This window comes from Chiloscyllium plagiosum, chromosome 13, assembly GCF_004010195.1.
Source record: "Chiloscyllium plagiosum isolate BGI_BamShark_2017 chromosome 13, ASM401019v2, whole genome shotgun sequence".
Classification (NCBI taxonomy): Eukaryota; Metazoa; Chordata; class Chondrichthyes; order Orectolobiformes; family Hemiscylliidae; genus Chiloscyllium; species Chiloscyllium plagiosum.
In genome coordinates this window covers 7,735,289-7,758,312 of record NC_057722.1, presented here as the reverse complement: position 1 = coordinate 7,758,312, position 23,024 = coordinate 7,735,289, and positions in this window count along the sequence as shown.

Sequence of the window (23,024 nt, the reverse complement as noted above, 5' to 3'; positions counted from 1 at the left end):
TAGAACTGGAAAAGATTATTTGGGTCTATTTGACCATCCTGACCCACACCAGTAATTATGACACTTCATATTATTCTCAATCAAATTGGTATCTGCACTTGACCTTCACTATTTGGTCCAAGTAAACATTTCTTGACTCATGGCTTTGAATGAACTTGTGAATCTTTTGGCTCTATTGTATGAAATAAAGAATTCAATAGCTTAATCTCAGGTCTTGATTGCCTCTAGGAAATCAAATTCTTTATACTGTTAACAAATCCTTACAGCTGTAACCTCTGCTCTGGATGTCTGTTATAAAGGAATGGAATGTGCTTTGGAAAAGAGAGCACATACATCTTGTTGCGTCACTCAAAGGGTCCAATGCAGAAGTGTCTGGGGTAAAGATGAACTGAGATGAAAAATTGATATTGCCATAGTCCACATGGTGGCTAGGTGGGACGAAGGGTTTGTCTTATGAGGAGAGATTCAGTAGATTGGGCCTATACCCGTTGGGATTTAACAGCTTCAAAATGCTCCAAATGAAAACTGTAAGGAGTTTGGCAGAATAGATACAGAACAGATGTTTCCCCTTGTAGAAATAGATAGAAATGGTGTGCAGGGAAAGTGGGGAAAAGGCAGAAGATCGGAGCTGGGTAATAGAACTGGTACAGGCATGATGGGCTGAATGGCCTCTTTCTCCATAGTGACAATTCCCTGATTCTGCAATGGTGGGAGAATCTAGAACTAGACGTCACAGTTTCAAATATCGAATCTCCTATCTCTGGTGGCAATGAAGAGGAATTTCTTCTCTGAGGCTCCTGAGTATTTGGAATTCATTTTCCCATTAGAAAGTGGGGAAGGAGGGGTATTGTTAAATTCATTCAAGACTCAATTGGATTTTTGATCGATAAGGGCATCAAGGCGAAGGTTGGTAAGCAATGTGGATTAAGGTTATAATTAGATCAGTTATGACTGAATGACTGACCAGACTCAAATGGCCTACTCCTGATCCTATTTCTTGGTTTTTTTTAATATTTTTAAACAACATTGAACTTGAGGTACATGCACCATAAGGTTCGATCCAACAGTCAACCAGTTTCGGGGAGTGAGGAAGGGGCACTGCCGCATGTAGAAACCTCCTAGCATCTGTCCAACCAGAACTGGTAACCTTAGCTGCGATGCATCCTATGACTGAACAGTTTGTCTGAACAGAGCTCCCTACCTGAGCTTGAGTGTATCAATTAGACATTGTTCCCTTATTATTTGAAGTTAGCCCAACTTAAATGAATACTTCAAACGTCTTTGTCACACAGATGAGTTAAGTGTCCTTCTGACATTGCCAGTGAGCAGAATTTCTCGACGTGGGTGCTTATGAATCATTCTACATTTAACACAGAATCAGTGGGAAGTCGGAACATATGCTTAAAAACTTGTAACTTTACAAGCCGATGTTTCTCAGTTGACCCACTTATAAATCCCAGGTCAATTCCATTAATTCAGGCTATTTCAGTTATCGGTCTGCATACATGGGCAGATTCAGTGCTGCGAAAACCAGAAACTACAATGCAGCAGGGAAAGAAATAAATGGCATAATTTTATTAAGGGAAAACAGCCAGCAACAAGCAATGGCATAAATTACATTCTAAATACAGATGTAACCATGAGTCACCACCTCCACCCCTATTTTCGTGTTTGTGTGTGTGTGTGGTGTTGGGGTGGGGGTGGGGAGGGTGGTGACAGACACCTTTCCAAGTTCTTAAGGTGGAGTGGAGAGAGGTAAGGAGGGTGGATATAGTTTTGAATCTTCAGATAGAAGGGGAAACAGGCTGAAGAATATTCCATGTGTAAGATCTTTTAATTGCTTTTGCTGAGAGGCATTCATCCAATCCCATTGTCCGGTTAAGCAGAATCAAGGGGGCAAGAAGAAGATGGGGAAAAAAATTCTACAAAACTAGCTGTAGTTGCATTGTCAGCGGATTGCAAAACGACTGGGTATTTTAGAACGTCTCGCTTCATCATTCAATCCGAGCTGACACCATCTTCTTTCCACTCAGACCCTTTTACTCTCTCTGTGTGATTAAGCAGTATAGTTTCCGTATCTCATACTGCGAGGAACACATGGCTTCGAAGGTTTAAATCAAGAATGACTTCAAACCGATGCACAAATTTTTCCAATTTTTAAGTCGGCTTCCTGTCACCTTTAATTCAGCTTAAGTGCTTCGCTCTGAACTGTAACAATTGCCCCAAAGGCTCTAATACACTTGACGTAAGTACAGACGGACTTAGTAAATATGAAACTAATCCTAATTCCACTGATAGCACATTATGTCCCCGAGGGTGCATTCTTTTGAGAATATTCTAAGCTTCTTAGCCCTATCACTTCTATTTAAGGAAATGCATTTTAATACCATAAAGCAAATCGCCTTCTAAATTTTTCCTCAGCATCTGTGGTTTTAAGCTTTGTGTCCAAGTTGTAGAAGGAAATAATAGTAATTATAATGGGGGTTGTTGACACTTTTTGACAGGGTAACCCTTATAGCTCTGAGAGCTTTCTTTTTTAAACACGCTCACTTCAGCAACATCTTGTGTGTTATGGTGTTACATTATAATGTTAAATAGACCAGCGCCTTTGTTACTGAAGCTTTCCAATCTCAGACTCCAAACTCAATTACAGCAAAATTGGAGGGGAACATTTCTGCATGACTTTGATTCCGACTTAATCTTTCAAAAAGTAAAGTGTAGAAGCCCCTAGGTGCAGGGTAAGGTCAGAGTGAAGGACATCAAAAAAGGGAGAGAGAGAGAATAAAAAAGACTTATCAGTCAAGAATTCAAAAATCTGTAAACTGAAGGAGCAACAAAAGACAGATGAGATTGAAGATTGCCCATCCACATCGGGCTTCTCAATATTTCCAACAAAGAGCAAACTGCCTTCTTCAAGCGAAGCATCCAGAGCTGATTTCTTATCAAGTTAAAAATCACACAACACCAGGTTATAGTCCAACAGGTTTAATTGGAAGCACTAGCTTTCGGAGCGATGCTCCTTCTCCACATCATGATTTCTTATCGGCCACCCATGCTCATTTGAGCCAGTTGGGTTATATCTTGGACAGAGGGGAAGAGATTCCGCCCAATCAGAACCAGACATTCTCAGAGGACCTTTGCCTTCTTTTCTTGATGGTGGTAGCTGAAGTGATGAAGATCCACGTTTGCGCTGGATAACAATTGGTCATGAAGTTCATTCAAGTAAATCTCCAAAGCACGGGGATATTGTTTGAACAAGGTGCTGCATTTAGTAATAAACATTGACAATGTAAAAAATCGATATGTGCTTCAGTATGTTGCCTCGTTATCTCCTCTCCCCATTAAGTGACTGAGTCATAATGATTGTTCCCAGCTTCACCTCTGGGATGTCAAGAAGCACAACTTCCAATAACGCACTCCTCAGGGTCACCACTCAGGAGATTAAAATATCTTCTTTCCCATTCAGATAACATAACATACCTAAAACATAGAATTCTTACAAAGTGGAAGCAGGCCATTGGCTCATTGAGTCTGCACCAACTCTCTGAAGAACATCCCATCCGGACCCACCCCCTATCCGATTCCTGTAGACCATCATTGCCCATGGCTAATCCACCTAGCCTGCACACTCCTGAACACTATGGGCAATTTAGCATGGCTGTGCGAACCACTGAGCTGCCCAGTACTTCCCTCTTAGAAGGCTGGGCTAATTGTAGCTTTCAAGATTGAGGTAGATAGATAAATTTTTATTTTGCAAGTAATACTGAGCAACATCAAGTACAGTAAATGGAAATGAGGTGCCATTTAGCATTGACATCATTGAAGAGCAGAACACCTTCAAGAGACCTACTCATCTTCCCATGGGCAGAGATTTGTGCCTCATCACATGTAAGTTTAGTAGCAAGGGGACATTTAATTGGATAATGGAAAATGGAAACCCCAATTAACCCATGGATAGCTTTTCCACTTTACAGCTATGTGAGGTCCTTCAGTGGACATCTAATGTCACCTTAAAGGCCTCATCCTGTCATCCAGAGGAAGGCAGTTTTCTTCAATACAGGAAGCATGGAATATGAACCTTGGCTATAGATTCCAGAGTGGGATTCCTTGTTCAATGGTCCCCAATGTCTGACTGGGGATGCCAACATCAAGGAAGGGAGCAAACCTTCTGCCTTCTTGGTGCAAGGCACTACAGAAGGCAAAAGAGCTACCAAACTCTAATTGCCTAGTAGCTCTCGAAGATGGTATTATCTTGATTGTCACGGCTGGGCATCTTGTGATATCTGCCACGTCTACCAGCATGTCTATCAGCAGCATGTCTATCAGAGTAATGGTTTCCTTTGCCACCAATCCTCTTTTTTGTCCACTTTGTCTTGGGCCTATCTAATGATCACTGTTAGGGGACACATCATCACAAAGAAGAGGCACTGTTCTTCATTAAATAGATGGCTTATTGCATGACTGCAATAAGTACACCTACTTAACTAGACAGGCATAATTATGCGCACTCTCAGGGGATGCGCAGGTTACATCTTTTCCCAACGTACTTTGTGTCGAATTCACTGTTTCCTCCCACAGGCTGGGTGAACCATCAGAATGTGTGGAGTAAATGCAAGTTCAACATTAACTCTTTCAGAACCATTACATCATTCAACAGCTATCTGCCATGAGGATCCTTGTTCTTGCGGCTGGCCTATCAGAATGGCACAAGATGTAGTGAGCCCTTCCAGGCAAGAGGCAATATACAGTTCATGGTGGCTCTCCAGCTTCTGTAGTCCATTCTACAATTGCAGTCAAGATTAGTGTGGTGCTGGAAAAGCACAGCAAGTCAGGCAGCATCCGAGGAGCAGGGAAATCTCTGAAACGTCGATTTTCCTGCTCCTCGGATGCTGCCTGACCTGCTGTGCTTTTCCAGCACCAAACTCTTGACTCTAATCTCCAGCATCTGCAATCTTCACTTTCGCCATTCTACAATTGCATTCAGGTCCTCTCTACATGGCAGGCAGCAGTGACCCATTTAGCAACCTTCTACCCAGTGGTTCGGACGGGTTTTCTCTCAGAACACTCAATGGCAATTGGGGCAGTCATCCTTTGTCTCACTGCAGGTACCAAGACCACAAGAACACCAATTATAAATGCGACCGTGTAAGGTCGAATAGCCTCCAATACACAGAGGCAGCATGCTGTTTCCAGCACTTTCCCTTCTGTTCTTTTCGGAGAACCATCTTTTGGAAGTGGCTCCATTCACGAGCTGTAGTAGTGTGCTCAAAATGCCTGGTCATCGTGAGAGGTCCCACAGACAGTCTACTGGAACTTTCCGACAAAAGGACATTGGTATCGAGCTGTGTCAAGTCCCTGATTCCTGCATTGACTGAAACAATGGGGCAATTCATTCTGCGTTCCTAACAGTGAGAGATATTAACTCCAGATATACATAGTAGAAGCCTAGAACTGGGTATCAGCACTTTGTGCAGACAAAGACAAACAAGACTGTAAAGGGATCAAAGCTGTCAGGTTAAGGGAACCTTTATTCCATTTCTCATTGTCTAGTTGCATTTCTCTGTTTATATGTGGATTGAAATCCTCAATCAGGAAAAATTTGACACATCTCTCTGTGTTCCGAGCAACAGTAGCTGTAAGGGTGCACTGTTTAGTGCATGTGTTACCAGTGATGTAATCCAGCTCTGAAGAAGACTGACTCAGAACTTTAACTCTGCTTCTCTCTCTGCAGGTACTGAAGGATGAGCTGAGTATTGCTACACTTCCAGTTTTCACTTTGTATTACAACATCCGCAGTCACTTCGCATTTCGTAGAATCCCCACAGTCTGGAAGCAAGCTATTCAGCCCATTGAGTCCACCCAGACCCATTCTCCTACCCTTTCCCTGTAAACCTTTGTTTCCCATGGTTAATCCACCTCGCCTATACATCCCTGTACACTATGGAGCAATTTAGCATGAGGACAGTCCACCAAACCTGCACATCTTTGGACTGTGGGAAGAAATTGGACTACCTGGAGAAAACTCATGCAGATATGGAGAGAATGCACAAAGTCCACACAGACAGTCGCCTGAGGGTGGAATCGAACTAGGGTCTCTGGCGCTATAAGGCAGCAGTGCAAACCACTGAACCATTTACTTCAATAATCCAGAATCTGGTGCTCATCCAGCGAGAGAGAGAGAGTTTTCTTTTATGTTTGTTCACAGGATGTGGATGTCACTGGCTAGCTCATCATTTGTAGACCATCCCTAACTATCCAAAGGGCAGTTAGCAGTCATCCACATTGCTGTGGGCCTGGAGTCACATGTCGACCAGACCAGGTAAAAATGCCCAATTTCCCTTCTTTAAAATGATAATCGATTGTGATTACACAGTCGCCAATGAGCCACCTCGTTATTCTAGATGTGTACTGAATTCAGAGCTTGATGTCTACCACAATGGGATTCAACCCCATATTTCCAAAAAATATTAACGTGTGGCTTCGCATTCCTCCTCCAGTGGTATCATCACTGCACCACTCTCTCCTCAGTGTGAGAATGTGAGCCAAGAAATCTAAATTTCAGTGGAGAATAAAATGCTTTCCAATTTATTGTCAAACCTGGCCACTTTATTAACATGCTTCAGAGAGAAGGAAAGCCGCTGTCCCGGTGTGTGCAGACCTGGTCACACATGGATGTGAAAGAATCTCTGAAGGGATTTTAGAAACCACGCAGTTACATGATACTAAGAAGAACACCCTCCCATCAATAGTCTCCCCACAGCAAGGGACAGATAATAAATGCCAGCCTTGCCCAGTGACACCCATAGCCTGAGAGTGATTTTGTTTATAAAAAAGATTCAGATTTGAACAGACGACAAGTGGATGTAAAATGATTGTTTTGAACAGGACTGGTTTTGGAGGTTTTGGGCAGAATCACAGCAAAAAAAACATCCCAGAATATCATGTGCAATAAAACCCAGAATGTCACGCCGTAATTATGCATGGATGAAATCACAGATACAATCCCCAAAACACTGTTCAAAATCCAGCAATCCTAAGATTTTTGAATTATTCAATCGCTATAAAGCAGCAGTCCTGATTAAAAGGGATTAAGTATCAATTGAGTGGCTGAATTAATCTAGCCACTGATCACTTTGTTAAGGAGAATGCAGGAAATGAAAATGTCATACTGGCGCAGTAGACAGCACTTTCGAGAGAGTGGGGCTAAACACACTTTGCTGGCATGGGACAAAGGGAGCTTGCATGACGTGGGAGTGTTGAAGGGGACGATGCAGCCTCAGCTTCGTTCTGCACCAACTCCTGCTTGCAATATGACACGGGGAATAATCGGTATGCAAAAGTAAAGTGCTGGCATGCAGCTCCCTGAATGTAAGTTTTAAATCAGAGGTTTGCATTTTTGTCCAACACCAAATTTATACAAATTTGAAGCAACAACAACAAACTGAACCCACACTTCCCCACTCCCTTCCGCAAAGAAACAGGTTTCAAACAGGCTTCCAAATTAGGCTAATTCGATCATCCCATAGAGCACAGAATCAATAAATTAGCCTCGTCACCTTAACCTGTAAATTTTTAACTTGCAACTCATAATAACTATTGAGTGTCTGCTGCTATGGAAACCTCCCAATTTCCATTGATTTCAATACTATTGCTATGCCAATTCCCCCGCTTAAAACGACAATCTCTGCTCAGGATATAACAATACATCTCCTTGACTTATGAACATTATGGTGTGTGTTTTATTTCAAACATCATTTGTGTTTTTTAAAAACCCTTTTCAAGGTAGAAAAGCAAAAGCACTTTGAAATGAAAGGTCAAATTGCATAATGTAACAGATTTGCTTCCACAAACTTTGTAGTTTTGTTCAGAATTATTTCATTCAATCAATGCAAGTTGCGACAGAATAGAATAGAATTGGGTCCTCCAGCACCAAAGCAGACCTTTTGAACCAATCAGTCCATGCCGAACATAAACGAGTCCCAACTGCCTGCACTTGGTCCATATCCCTCCAAAGCTCTCCTATTTACCTAATTGTCGTTTAAACGTTGTAACTATGCCCACGTCCTTCACTTCCTCAAGAAGTTCATTCCACACACAAACCACTTCCTGTGTAAAACGTTTACTCCTCATGTCTGTTTTAAATCCCTCTCCTCTTGCTTGAAAAATGTGTCTCCTACACTTGAAATCCTCCAACCTGGGGAAAAGACAGCTACCATTAATCCTATCTATAGCTCTCATTATTTTATGAACTTCTTTCAGGCAACCTCTCAACCTCCTATGATCCAGTGAAAAACATCTCAGCTTACCCAGTCTTCCTTTACAACTCAAACCCTCCATTCCCAGCAACATCCTGGTAAATCTCTTCTGAACCCTCTCCAGCCTAATAATGCCCTTCCGATAACTGGGTTACCAGAACAGAACAAAATAATGAACATAAAAACCAATAGAAATGCGGATGCTGTAAATCAGAAACAAGAACAGAAGTTTCTGGAAAAGCTCAGCAGGTCTGGCAGCAGCTGCGAAGAGGAATCAGAGTTAAAATTTCAGGGCCGGTGGAGGAGGGGTCATTGGGCCCAAAACGTTAACTTTGATTTCTCTTCACAGATGCTGAGCTTTTCCAGCAACTTCTGTAAAATTAATGAGTATGCTACTTCTGTAGTAGATGCATTGTTTGACTATGGAAAGAGGAATAGGCCATTCAGCCCTTCCCATCCAAATTTCAACGAGTCCAACTTTTCAGTGACATTAGAAGGGTGTCCTGATTTCTGGACCAGGAGATCTGGGTTCAAGTCCCTCTTGCTCTAGAGGTGAGTCATAAGATTACTGAACATATTGATTAGAAAAATCTATTCCAACTTCATTCATCCAGCTTTACTCCACAATGCTACATACGAATTATCTAGAAAAATCAACTATGTACATAAACAGACCATCCATGGCCCTTCTGGTAAAGTTTTAGCCGTGCAGCAGATCCAAATTCTAGGAAGCTCCTGAAGCTAATTTGGTCAGTAAATTGCTCTAGCTTCCTGTGTTGTACCTTACCTCTGTTTTGAATTTGAAGGAAGAGTTACATTGAAAGCGAAAATTATATCAGTCACATAAAGTACTTGAATTTGATCTCATACTGAAACAGTGCATGTGGAAAAATCCATAAAGATGAAAAGGGATTCCAAATGTTTTAAGTTTCATGAACAACTCAATCAATGAATCCACAACCAAACTTAGGAATGTAGCCATGAAATTACTCTTGTACTAAAAAGCATTCTTGAAGTGCTATTAGAGGAGGACAGAATGGAAAGTTGCAAAGTAACGTTGCCAATTGTTACTCATCTAACCTTCTTTAGTATGTGATTCCCTCACTAAGTGCACTGTGGGTACATCTGCACCACATGGACTGCAGCATTTCAAGCAGTTGACTCAGCACCACTTTGTCAAGCATAATAAATATTGACCTAGTAAGTGACAACCCCCATCTCGTGAAAGAGGACACTCATTTTGGACCAAGAGGAGATGAAGTTTCTCCATTCAGATGTTACAATTGGTCCTTTGATGAGGACCAAATCAGTCCTTGCCTTTCCAAATATATGCACATCCTGTCCCTCAGGATTCCCTCCAACAACTTGCCCATCACTGACGTCATGCTCACTGGTCTATAGTTCCCTGGCTTGTCCTTACTTCCCTTCTTAAACAGTGGCACCACGTTAGCCAACCTCCAGACTTCCGGCACCTCACCTGTGACTATCGATGATACAAATATCTCAGCAAGAGGCCCAGCAATCACTTCTCTAGATTCCCACAGAGTTCTAGGGTACACCTGATCAGGTCCTGGGGATTTATCCACTTTTACGTGTTTCAAGACACCCAGCACTTCCTCCTCCATAATATGGACATTTTGCAAGGTGTCACCATCTATTTCGCTACTTTCTATAGCTTCCATATCCTTTTCCACAGTAAATACTGATGCAAAGTACTCATTTAGTATCTGCCCCATCTCCTGTGGCTCCACACAAAAGCCGCCATGCAGATCTTTGAGGGGCCTTTTGTCTCACTAGTTATCCTTTTGTCCTTAATGTATTTGCAAAAATCCTTTGGATTCTCTTTAATTCTATTTGCCAAAGCTATTTCATGTCCCCTTTTTGCCCTCCAGATTTCCCTCTTAAGTATACTCCTACTGCCTTTATACTCGTCTAAGGATTCACTCGATCTATCCTGTCTATACCTTGCATATGCTTCCTTCTTTTTCTTAACCAAACCCTCAATTTCTTTAGTCATCGAGCATTCCCTATACCTACTAGCCTTACCTTTCACCCTGACAGGAATATACTTTCTCTGGATTCTCGTTATCTCATTTCTGAAGGCTTCCCATTTTCCAGCCGTCCCCTTACCTGCGAACATCTGCCCTCAATCAGCTTTTGAAAGTTCTTGCCGAATATGAGTCCTACAGCTCGGAGACTGGCCCTTTGGCTCACACTGGTCCATGCCGACCAAAGTGTCCATCCACGCTAATCCCATTCCTTGCACTTGACCCATATCTTTTTAATCCTTTCCCATCCATGTAGTTGTCCAAATGCCTTTTAAATATTGTCAATGTACCCTCCTCAACCACTTCTGCTGCCAACTCATTCCATATGTATACCACCCTCTGTGTAAAAAAGTTGCCTCTCAGGGTCCCTTTTACTCTTTCCCCTCTAACCTTAAACTGATGCCCTTTAGTCCTTGATTCCCCAACCCTGGGAAAAAAGACTGAGTGCATTCACCCTATCCATGCCTCTCATGATCTTCTACACCTCTATGAGGTTCCCCCTCATTCTGCTACGTTCTAAAGAAAAAAGTCCTCGCTTGTCCAACCTCTCCCTAAAATTCAGACCATTGAATCCAGGCAACATCCTTGTAAATTTCTTCTGTACTCTTTCCAGTTTAATAACATCCTTTCTATAACAAGGTGACCAAAACTGAACACAATATTCCAAGTGCGGCCTCACCAACATCCTGTGCAACTGCACATAACTTCCCAACTTTGATACTCAATGCCCTGACTGATGAAGGTCAGTGTGCCAAAAGCCTTCTTCAGTGCCCTGTCTCCCTGTGACTCTACTTTCAGTGAACTGTGAAACTGAACTCCAAGATCCCTTTGTTGCACTACACTCCTTAAGGCCTTGCCATTCACCATGATACTTCTACGTTGATTTGACTTTCCAAAACGCAAGATCTCACACTTATCTATATCAAATTCCATTTGTCATTTCTCAGTCCACTTCCCCAGCTAATCAATGTCCTGCTGCATTTTCTGACAACCTTCCTCACTGTACCACGATACCACATATTTTAGTGTCATCAGCAAACTTACTAATTATGCCTTGTACATTCTCAGCCAAATCATTGATATAGATAACAAACAGTAATGGGCCCAGCACCGATCCTGAGGCACTCCACTTGTCACAGGCCTCCAGTCTGACAAGCATCCTTTCTCTATTACCCTCAGCTTCCTACAATCAAGCCAACAGTGTATTCAATGTGCCAATTTCCCCTGGATTCCATGCAATATAAACTTCCAGAGCAGCCTACCATGTAGAACCTTATCAAAGGCCTTACTGAAATCCATACAGACTACATCTACCACCCTGCCCTCATCAATTTTCTTGGTCGCTTCGTCAAAGAAATCTAACAAATTTGTGAGGCATGATCTTCCACTCACAAAGCCATGCTGACTACTCCTAATCAAACCCTGTCTTTCCAAATGCATGTTTATCTTATCCCTCAGAATCTTCTCAAGTAACTTACCCTTGATTTCAAGATTCTTGGCACTCTATTTAATTCATTGGATGTTGTTCTCTTTTCTCTTGACACTGACTTTACTAGTTTATCTGACTTCCAGCATGCAGAATGAGAGTCTTTTTCCTTACCTGCAGCACGGGGGTGTCTAATTGCTATCCTCAAGCTGTGACCCTCACAACATGGTACTCCACACCAACACATCAGCCAACAGACTAGGGGTGTCAAATGGTTTTATTCCCTTTTTAAGCATATCCCTGGAATGATAAAACATAAATACTTCTGTAGTTCCAACAGGGGATGCTTTTTGATTTTGCTGAGAGGGTAGCCAGTCTCTTATTATTTCTTCCTTTTAAGTCAGTCTGTTTAAAGTTCACCCTAATTCTCAATATGTATGATACTCCACGGGTTCACACAGGACTTCGCAGACAGACACTAAATTTAAATCTGCAGTAATTTGCTGGCTCTATATCTTCATTTTAAAACTGCATGTTGTAATTAAAAAGCCAGTATGTTCATAAGAAATCCTGACTCATTGTTATAACAGAGGGTTGTGAATCTCTGAAATTCTCCACTCCAGGCAACTGAGATGCTCAGTTGCTGAGTATATTCTAGGCTTCAGTTGATATATTTTTTGGAATACAGGGAAACAGAGGACTTAGAAGTGAGGCGGAAAGCAGGATCTGAAACTCAGGGTCAGCCATTTTTTTTTTACGAATCGCCGAGCAGGATGGAGGGACAGCAAGGCTACTCTAGTCTCCTAAAATTCTCACCCTCCCCTATTCACCTTTAATGAATCCTTCTCTGCAGGATTTGGAGAGTGTAACCTTTTTAGTTCATCAATTTTTGTGTACTCTAAGACAAAGGAATAGAAATAGGCCATTCGGCCCGTCGAGTCTGCTCAACGATTCAATGAGACCACGACTGATCTGATAATCGTCAACTCCATTTTCCTGCCTTTTCGCCATAACCCTCGATTCCCTTACTGGTTAAAAATCTGATGCGTTCAGCCTCGAATATACTCAGTGGTCCAGCCTCAACAGCCCTTTGCTGTAAAGAATTCCACAGATTTACTACTCTGTGACAGAAGAAATTTCTCCTCATCTCGTCCTAAATGTGTGGCCCCTTAGTTTAAGGCTACGCTGACTGGCCTTAGACTTCCCCACAATGGGAAAGAGCATATACCCCATCAATTCCTCCAAGAATCTTGTATGTTTCAACACATTCTCCTTTAATTCTTCAATATTCTAATGAGTAGAAGCCCAAACTACTCAACGTCTTCTGATAAGATAGCTCCTCCTGGCATGGTATCTGCCTAGTGAACTTTCTCTGGACAGCCTCCAATGCCAGGATATCTTTCCTTGGAAAAGGGGTTCAAAACTGTTCACATTATCACCCTCATTATTAGACCATGGGACGGAGGAGCAGAGGTAGACCATTTAGTCCAAATTAATTGTGCCTTACACTTCTGCATTCTCGTTTTCTATCACCTACTGGATAGAAACTAAACACTGAGAATTCCTGATCTGAAAATCGGAGCAGTTAGCTAGCATCTCCAGCTCCTCCAGACCTCCTTTGTAAACAACTGGCACCAGGGCACACTCCATGTGCGGTGGCTGCATAAGTTCCACATCCATAGACACTGGCATCTGATACATACCAACCTCATGGCACATCGCTGATCCACTTTCACTTCTGAACTTTAATGAGATTCTTCTCCATGCAATGCTGCTGCAAGGACACTGGCCAGGTATGGATTGAACCACACTGCATCTTCCCCTATCACTCTCTTCATGCTCACTCTCTCTGTGGCTCTCTGGATCTTGGCCACCATGCAATTTCAATCGCTCACCTGCAATATGTTTCCTGAAGAAGGGCTTATGCCCGAAACATCGATTCTCCTGTTCCCTGGATGCTGCCTGACCTGCTGCGCTTTTCCAGCAACACATTTTCAGCTGCAATATGTACCAGCAAACCTAATCTAACACCAATCCAAAGATTTTGGCCAGTGTTTAGTGCCTGACTTGTGATCTGGCTTCTTCCCTCATGAATCAAGGGTAAACTTACTGTGTCAGCAACTAGAGAGTAATCTAACTGGATTAGTATATCAGAAAATCAAATACACTAATACTTACAGATCAAAAGTTAGACAATTTGATAACAGGCATAAGTTATTCCAGATTGTTCTTTAAGAAAGTTTCATTTGTTTTTTTTAAACATGAAATCTTTGCTTATAACATGTATAATGTAACAATACAATGTTTACCATCTCTGAATAACAAACACAAAATGCACCTTTACATTTTCAGTCAGAGGGCAGCACCTTCATACGTGTCGCTTTTCTCGGCATTGGAGCTCTGTTCATGGAGCTCCTATACTTCACCTCATCCATCTCTACTGTGCTAGCTCCGTACTTCTGAGCACTGCACTTAAAACCTTTTACAAAAACATATATTTCTCATGCCTTTTGATAATCTTTTTACTTTTGATTGTCATGTGATCTTTATATCAAGTTTTCACACACACAAACTCACAGTCAGCAATCTGTATCAGGACCTTTGTGTTCTTCCGAATCTCCATCTCCCAAAACATGGCCAATTCACCTGACCTGCACATCTTTGGACTGTGGGAGGAAACCAGAGCACCCGCAGGAAACCCACGCAGACACGGGGAGAATGTGCAAACTCCACACAGTCAGTCGCCTGAGGCGGGAATTGAACCCGGGCCTCTGGCGCTGTGAGGCAGCAGTGCTAACCACTGTGCCACCGTGCCGCCCACAAAGGAGGCAAATGACAGACTCCTACTACCTGGTTTGTGAGCTGCCTTCTCCTGGAAAGAGAAACAGGCAGGGATTGAGAGAGATGAAAATAGGTAGCACAGTTGGTGCAGATGGGGCAAAGATGGTGAGGTGCCCTGAGTGAGTGAGTAGGTCGTGCAAAGGGCAGGCAGGGTTAGTAATGTGGGAGGTTAGGGTGGGTGCCAGTGAGTGAGGGAAGGTGCTACAGGGAATGGTGGGGGTTGTCCAGCCTTGATGGGAGGTGGGTACAGCAGCAGCGACAGAGTGGGTGCGAGGTATTGATGTGCTGGCAGAGTGGAAAAGGTCATTGAAATTCTTCCTGCAGTGCTGGGCACTCCTCTAGATGGCTGAGTCTACACTGACCAGGAGAGGCAGCCTCTGACTAATCTGTGATCTGGTGTCATAGCACACACCACCAGTCGTGGGCTAGAGGGCAACCTCCCTCGTTTTGCAGAGTGGGGGGTGGCACCAATTTCCCCTTGTCTGTCTCTTTGGTGGCAGCTCTGACTGACAGCACCTAACCAGGTGCACAACAGTCTTTTCAAGATGGCGCCCACACTAGGGATCCCAGCAGTGTCGAGCCCTCCCCGTCTACGGTGAGTGGGATCATTGGGAGCATCAGACGAAAGACGAGCCAAGAGGGAGTGGTGGCTGGGAGAATTAGACAGGGGGTTGGGTTGATCAAGTGAAAAAATCCATCAGGCCTCACTTTTAATGAACCTGACACTTCACCAAAATAGGGGAGAATTCAGCCCAATGATCCCTCTTTTAAAACAGGCACGAAACTAGGGTATTTTATGTGCAGTAGTCACTGATAAATCCAAGGCCTGGGGTAAGGCGATGGAACTCACTGCATGAAGTATTTGAGACAAATACATTTTCAGGAAATTCAGGTAAAACAGAAGAGAGTGGAAGGATAATAGCATATGCTGACAAAGCTGTGTATAGATGTGAGGTGAGTCAATCAGATCGTAAACACTGGCACAGACCAGTTAGACTGAATGTGCTGTTCCTGTGCTTTGAGTGATATGGAATACTATGTAAAAAAAATAAGATCAATAGAGTTACAACGGAGCCTGGAGAGAAAGCAAAAAAAAATCCTCTAACTCTAAAGATAATATGGGAGAAATTGTTAGATGGGAGACTTGCGTTTTTATTTTGCACGAGGGCATATTCTGTCAGTTTAAAATAAGGACTATTCATGATTCACATATTTATCAGGGTGAAATGAAGCAGTTCAGACTCCCCCAGGGTCTATCAGCTTTTCCCTGTTGAAAGGCCGAGCACTCTCTAGCAGGGGATCGTGTTACAGATTGCGCTCGCTGTTTGATGCCTGTTGGGCTGAGAAAATGTATGAATTTCCTTGCCGACTGACAGAACACCAATCATAAATGAAGAGTTTTGCTGATAATAAATAGGAAGGACTGTCAGCTGCATTGTGTGGATATGTGATATGTAGTGAAAGCAGCGAGGCTTTTAATTGGCAGCCTGAGGCTGGGGTGGGATACTTCGATTCATTCTGCTACCTCAGGTTTTAATCTTGAGAGCTTGGAGTGGGGGACAGTGTTGCTGAGAATTTCAAGTACCCCAACTCATGTTGAATGAACAGTGAATCTTGTTTCTTGAGGGGCCTTCGGCTCCACTTTCAGATGAGCATGTCCAACTGAGCTCTGATAATAGTTTCCTATGTCTCACATCTCAAGACTCTGATTTTGCCACTCTCAGGATAACGTTGCCAACTGGTGAAGCTCTGTGGGGAGTCGATGGTGAATTAGCAGCAGTTTTCTGTCTTTACTTGGTCAGAACAGAGTGCGCGTCATGACACAAATACGCCTCTCCTAAGGTTAGTTCAAGGAGATGTTCATCTCATTCCTGTTTTGGTCTATTTGAAACTGCATCCTCATCAAACAAAAGTCAGGATACAGAAAAAAAGGGACACCAGTTGAAACACTGCGTATTCGATTTATTGTGCATTCCTTAGTGGTTGGTTGCTACACATGCTTCTGCCAGGAGGTCATGGGATCAATTCCCGCTTAAGACACAACCTTTTTTAACACAACCACTATGCTGATGCACCAATGTCAGTGCAGGTTGTTCTGCAGTTGTGTTACTCTGCAACATTGCGCTATAGGAAACCATTATAGGAAATCGTGCTGCAGAAGATGGCTAATAGAAAATCTCTACGCCCATTCAGTAGGAAGCTTGTGTTATCCAAACAACATCCACAATTCGTCAGTTGTGTTATCGCCAAATCGCACTGACAAAACACGCTTATATCAGAACGACCTGTGTAACTCAAGTAGCTGCCAGATTCTGGTAAAAACTTTCTGAATTACAAAGTTAGATCATTTTAATCATCCTGTCCACATATGTTATGACACACCTCTGGAGCAGGTGGGACATGAAGCCAGCCTCCTAGCTCAGAGGAAGGGAGACTACCGCTGCACCACAAGGGCCGGATACGTTGTTCACCTGATGCTCTACCTGCCCTCACAGTTACAGGTCTAAGATTCAGTATTTTGTCTCCAAATTATGGCAATTTTTATTAAGACCCTCCCCTTCACCATCACTCCAAAGTTGCTTTGAATGGATAGAAGGATCACAAACTGTTGAGGGCACAGTCAAACATCCTCGTGACACTGCCTGCAGTCTTTGATGGAGGTGTGCTCTCTGAGATCTGCCAATACCTCTCTACAGTTACCCAATAGTCTGGGATTGCTTCCACCTGGTTCTATTCTTACCGTTAAACCATCAGTAGAAAATCACCTCTAATGACTTCCCTTCCTGAACTATAGACTCCTCCTATGAGTCTATCCTTGATCCCTCCTACTTTTCATATACATCCTGTCACTTGGTGACATTGTCTAATGCCACAGCATTAATATTTACATGCACACTGACCACACCACCATCGCTCTCTCTCGGTTCCTCTGTTGCTGGTTTGTGAACAGATTGCTTACCTGACACCCAGTACTTAATAAGCAGACATTTTTTTGAATTAAATATTGGGAAGACTGAAACCACAATCTTTATTGCAAACTTTGTTCCCTCTCAATCAACTTCACTCCACTACTGAGCAAAGGTCTGAGTTTGAGACAGCCTCTTTACAATCTTAATGTCGCATTGTTCACGATATAACTTCTGATCTTATATTCGTGCCATTGCTATTTCCACCTCTGTAATGTTGCTTGATTTCATTCTGTCATCATAGACTTTTACAGCACAGAGCCAGGCCATTCCACCATTGTGTCTGTACTGGCTCCTGGAAGAGTTACCAACCCTGTCCCATTCTCTAGCCCTATTTCCATAGCCCTCCAGTGTCATCATTTTCAAACATAGATCCAGATCTCTTTTGAAACCTTGTGTGGAATCCACCTCCACCACTCTCCCAGGCAGTGCATTCCAAATCCTAACAATTCTCTGAGTAAAGAAGTCGCTTCTTATTTAATTCTGTTACGGCACAGTGGTGAACTCTTGTGTTAATTAAACCAAACACCCAGAAAAGCCCAAAACGTCGATTTTCCTGCTCCTCGGATGCTGCCTGACCTGCTGTGCTTTTCTAGCACCACACTTTTGACTCTAATCTCCAGCGTCTGCAGTCCTCACGTTCACCCAGAAAAGCTCACCTCACTTGTAATCTGTTAAAGTATGGGTGGCAAAGAACTCCCAAATTCCACTATTTAAAGAAAAATAATATCAACTTAACCCTTAATTCTAAAAGTAAACATTAAACAACAACTAGGTAAAAACAATGACTGCAGATGCTGGAAACCAGATTCTGGATTAGTGGTGCTAGAAGAGCACAGCAGTTCAGGCAGCATCCGAGGAGCAGTAAAATTTAACATCAACTATTTACAACTCTAAACCTCTTCCTCTTAAATACTTATTATCTGCCTCTCAGTCTATAGCACTATGCTGTTCCCATAAAACCCATATTAAAATTACATCAACTTAAGTTCAAAATGACACAGCGGTTTTCATCATTGGTGTCTGTTTTCCTCTGTCTGAAGATTTCCTGCATCGGCTTCTGTCTTTTACTACAAAGATATTGCATATGAAAATGGTACCTTTGATGGAGAGTGTTTTGAATGGCAGTTCTCTCTCTCTCTCAATGGCAGTTATACTCTGCCTAATTTTCAAAATACCTGCTTCTTTATACCCCTAACATCGGATTGTCTCATTGGTTCAAAGTTGGCAAAACAATAAATTCAAACTCAATTGGGTTTTAGTATCCTGGGGCATAATTTAAACTGAATTGTGTGGAAACAACCACCAAAACTCAAGGTATCTGTTTCACAGCCAAATGTTACATATTTTCAATTTTCTAGTACACTCTGAGACTGTTAGCTAGTCATACGACAGGTGCTTGTCAGCTCTCAGAGCAAAACAGCATTCATTCTCTCTTAAAGGTACAGTACATGCCTTCAACTTCATAACAATTCCTAACTATCTTGCTGACAATTTTGAAATTGCGACCCTTACTTACTGATACACTAATTAATAGAAACAGAATATCCTTTGTTACCCTGTCAAAATTCTTCATTATATAAACATCTCTTAATCTTCCCTTCTTCAAGGAAAATGAGCCCAATTTCTCTAATCTTCCTTTGTATCCAAAATCCCTCATTCCTGGTACCATTCTAGTAAATCTCCTTTTCACTCTCTCCAGAGCTTTAACATCCTTCTTTCAATAAGGTACCCAGACTGCACGCAATACTCCAAACATGGTCTGACTAATGATTTGTAGCATCACTTCCTTGCTTTTATATTCTCTGCCTCTATTTTTAAATGCAAGGATCCTATAAGCTTTTTTTTAGCACGTGTTTTAACTGACCTGGCCACCTTCAAAGAATCATGCACTTGAACCCTGAGGTCCGTCTGCTCCTGGATTCCCTCAAAGTTATACCATTGAGATTGCATTGTCTATTCTTGTTTCTTCTACCAAAATGCATTACTCTGTGTTGAAACTCATCTGCCATGTGTGTGCCCATTTGGCTGACTTGTCAATGTCTTTCTAAAGTCACTCAGAATCATCCTCACAGTGTACTATTCTCCCTAGCTTTTTATCGTCTGCAAATTTAGAGAGTTTGCCCTGAACACCCATCTCCAAATCTTTTATATGAATCAGAAAAGACCAGGGTCCCATCACCGATCCCTCAGAACATCACTTTCAACTCGTTTCCAATCTGAGAAATGCCCATCTGTATCTATCCTCTGTTTCCTGTCTTTTAGCCAAGTTCTCATCCATGCTGCCAAGAACCCATCAATCCCAACCATTCCTAATTTGCTAACCTACCTGCCATGTGGCAATCTATCAAAAGCTTTCTTAAAGTCCAAATATATAACATCCACAGCAAAATCCTCATCCACTGCTTGTATCACCTCATCAAAGAACTCAATCAAGTTTGTCAGACATGAATTGCTCTTGACAAAGCCATCTTGACAGTCAAGTATTTATTTGTTTTTCTCTCCGTGTATATTTATCTTATCCCACATAATTCCGCCACTGCTGTCAAGCTGACTGGTCTATAGATCCCCAAATTATTATTTTTGCCTTCTTCTTAAACAGTTGTGTAACATTTCCAATCCTTCTGTCCCCTGGGACTAATCCTGTATTCAGAGAGGCCTGGAAAATTTCTGTCAATGGTTCTGCAGTTTGCTCCATTACCTCTCTCAGCAATTTAGGCTGCATCCTATCCAAGCCTGGTACTTCTCTACCTGGCGTGCTGCCAGCCTTTTCAGCCGCTCATTTTTAATCTGTCACTGTACCGCTCAATTGCTCAACACACATATTTTCAACTGGACCTTTATCACCATCTTTTAATCTGCTAAAGATGGAAGCAAAATATTCATTTAGTACCTCTGCCATACCCTTTGCTTCAGTAAACAGTTTATTTTGTTTATTCCTTATGGGCCCAATTCTATCCTTTACTTTGTTTTTACTACAAATATATTTGAAGAACATTTTACTGTTTGTTTTAGTGTAGTCTGCCATGCTTCCTTATATTTCCTCTTTGCCTTCCTCCTAAATTTTAAATACTCTTCCTGATTTCTATTGCTATTATTAGCCTGGTATGCATCATATGCCTCCTTTCTCTTCCTTATTTTCTCAACGATACCCTTAGTCATCTTTGACACTCTCACTTTGGGTATTCACTATTTGTTTCTCATGGATGTGCTGCTAGTTTGCACACTACTCATCTCTTTTTTTGGAAATCTCCTATTTTTCATCTATTATTGTAACCACCAAAATGCATTTCCAATCAACCTGCTCCAATTTAACTTAAGGTCCCTACAATCTGCCCTTTTTCCAGTCTGGGACCTTAATCCTTGACTGATTTTTGTTCTTTTCCAATTTAACATTTAACCTTGTTATATTATAATCGCTACTTCTCAAATGCAAATACCATTTCCAAGTACAGATCTAGCATAACCTCTTCCCTGGAAGGACTGGAAATGTACTGTTCCAGAAAGTTTTCCTGCAGATATTGCAGGAATTTCTCTCCTTCCATCATCAACTATCACCACCCTACTTATCATGTAAAATTCCTTAATCTGCCTAAAAATGCTCTCATTCACTTCTTCCCCACTATTTGGAGGTTTGTAATATATACTCAACAAGCTGCTCCCTTTCTGTTTCTCACTTCCAACGATAAATCTTAACTCAGGAACTGCACCTACTTCAAGGGCTATGATAATACCTTTGACCAAGACTGCTCCACTTCCTCCCCTTTTACCCACCCTGTTTCTACAAAAGAAACCTTATAACCCATCATGTTAAGCATCCAGTCATGTTCTGGGTTGAGTCACGTTTCTGTCAATGCGACTATGTCATATCCAGTTAGAGACAAAAATAACTGCAAATGCTAGAACCCATGGTAGACATTCAGAGATATTCCATTCCCAAGGATTCCCAAGCTCCTTCAACAAGGACTGTTGAAACCAGTAACAGTCTACAGTCAGACGTTTACTATAAACCCATAGGTTCCCATAACTACCTGGACTACACCTCCTCCCACCCAATATCCTGCAAGAACTCTATCCTCTTCTCCCATTTCCTCACATCTGCTCAGATGAGGAGACATTCCACTCCCATGCATCCCAGATATTCACATTTTTTGAACAATGTGCTTTTCCTCCCTCTGTCATCCAGCCAGCCCTTCACCACATGTCCTCCATTCCCTGCTCCACTGCTCTAAACGCCATCCCAAAATGCAATAAAGACAGGGTCCCGCCTAGTCCTCACCTACCACTCCAGCAGTCTCCACATCCAATGCATCATCCTTAAACACTTCCGCCAACTCCAACTAGACCCCACCAACACAAACATCTTCCCCTCCCCAAACTCCTCTCTGCCTTTCGCAAGGACAGTTCCCTTCGACAGTCCTTGGTTTGTGCCACTCTCCCTACCAACCCCCAAACCCTCAGGTACTTTCCCCTGCAACTGGAAAAGATGCAAAACCTGCCAATACACCACCCCCGTCACCTCCATCCAGGTGAGACAGAGGTTCACCTGCCTCTCCTCCAACCTAGATTAATGCATCAGGTGCTCCTGGTGTGGTCTTCTCTCCATCAGGAAGACCAAATGTGAATTCAGGGTACATTGCGGCAAGCATCTCACCTGGGCCCACAGGGGCTGACCGGACCTCCTAGTCACCGCCCATCTTAATTCCCCCTCTCACTCCCTTTCTGACTGCAAGTTGGAGGAACACCACCTCATCTTCTATCTGGGAAGCCTATAGCCCAGAGGACTTAACGTTGAGATCTCCAGTTTCAAATAACCTCCCTTCCCATCCCCCGACCCCCTTTCCAGCCTCTTCCCCTCTCTTCCACTCATCTAACTGACTCTTCCTTCCAGCCAACAACCAAGATCCATTCCTCCCATTGACCAACCAGGTTGTACCCTCTACCTGTGTTCACCTATCTCTACCTCACCTCTCTGCCCCCTCCCTAGCCAAAACCCTCGCCCCATCTTTATTTGCAGCACCCCTTATTCTAACCCGAGTCCTGAAGAAGGGATATATCCAAAATATTGACTTCTCCACTCCCTGATGCTGCCTGGCTTGCTATGTTCTTCCAGCCTCCTGCTTGTCTACCATGTCATATCCCCCAGAGCAATTTCTGCTTCCAATTCTGTAGTTTTCTTCTCTGTACTCCATGAATTTACATACATGGAATTTAATCCTGCCCTTATCCCTTTCTTTGAGGAGAAAGTGAGGTCTGCAGATGCTGGAGATCAGAGCTGAAAATGTGTTGCTGGAAAAGCGCAGCAGGTCAGGCAGCATCCAGGGAACAGGAGAATCGACGTTTCGGGCGTAAGCCCTTCTTCAGGAATGAGGAAAGTTTGTCCCGCTCCTCCGCCCTTGAGCCCCGCCCCTCCAACCGCCACCAGGACAGAACCCCACTGGTCCTCACCTACCACCCCAACAATCTTCATGTACAGCGCATCATCCGC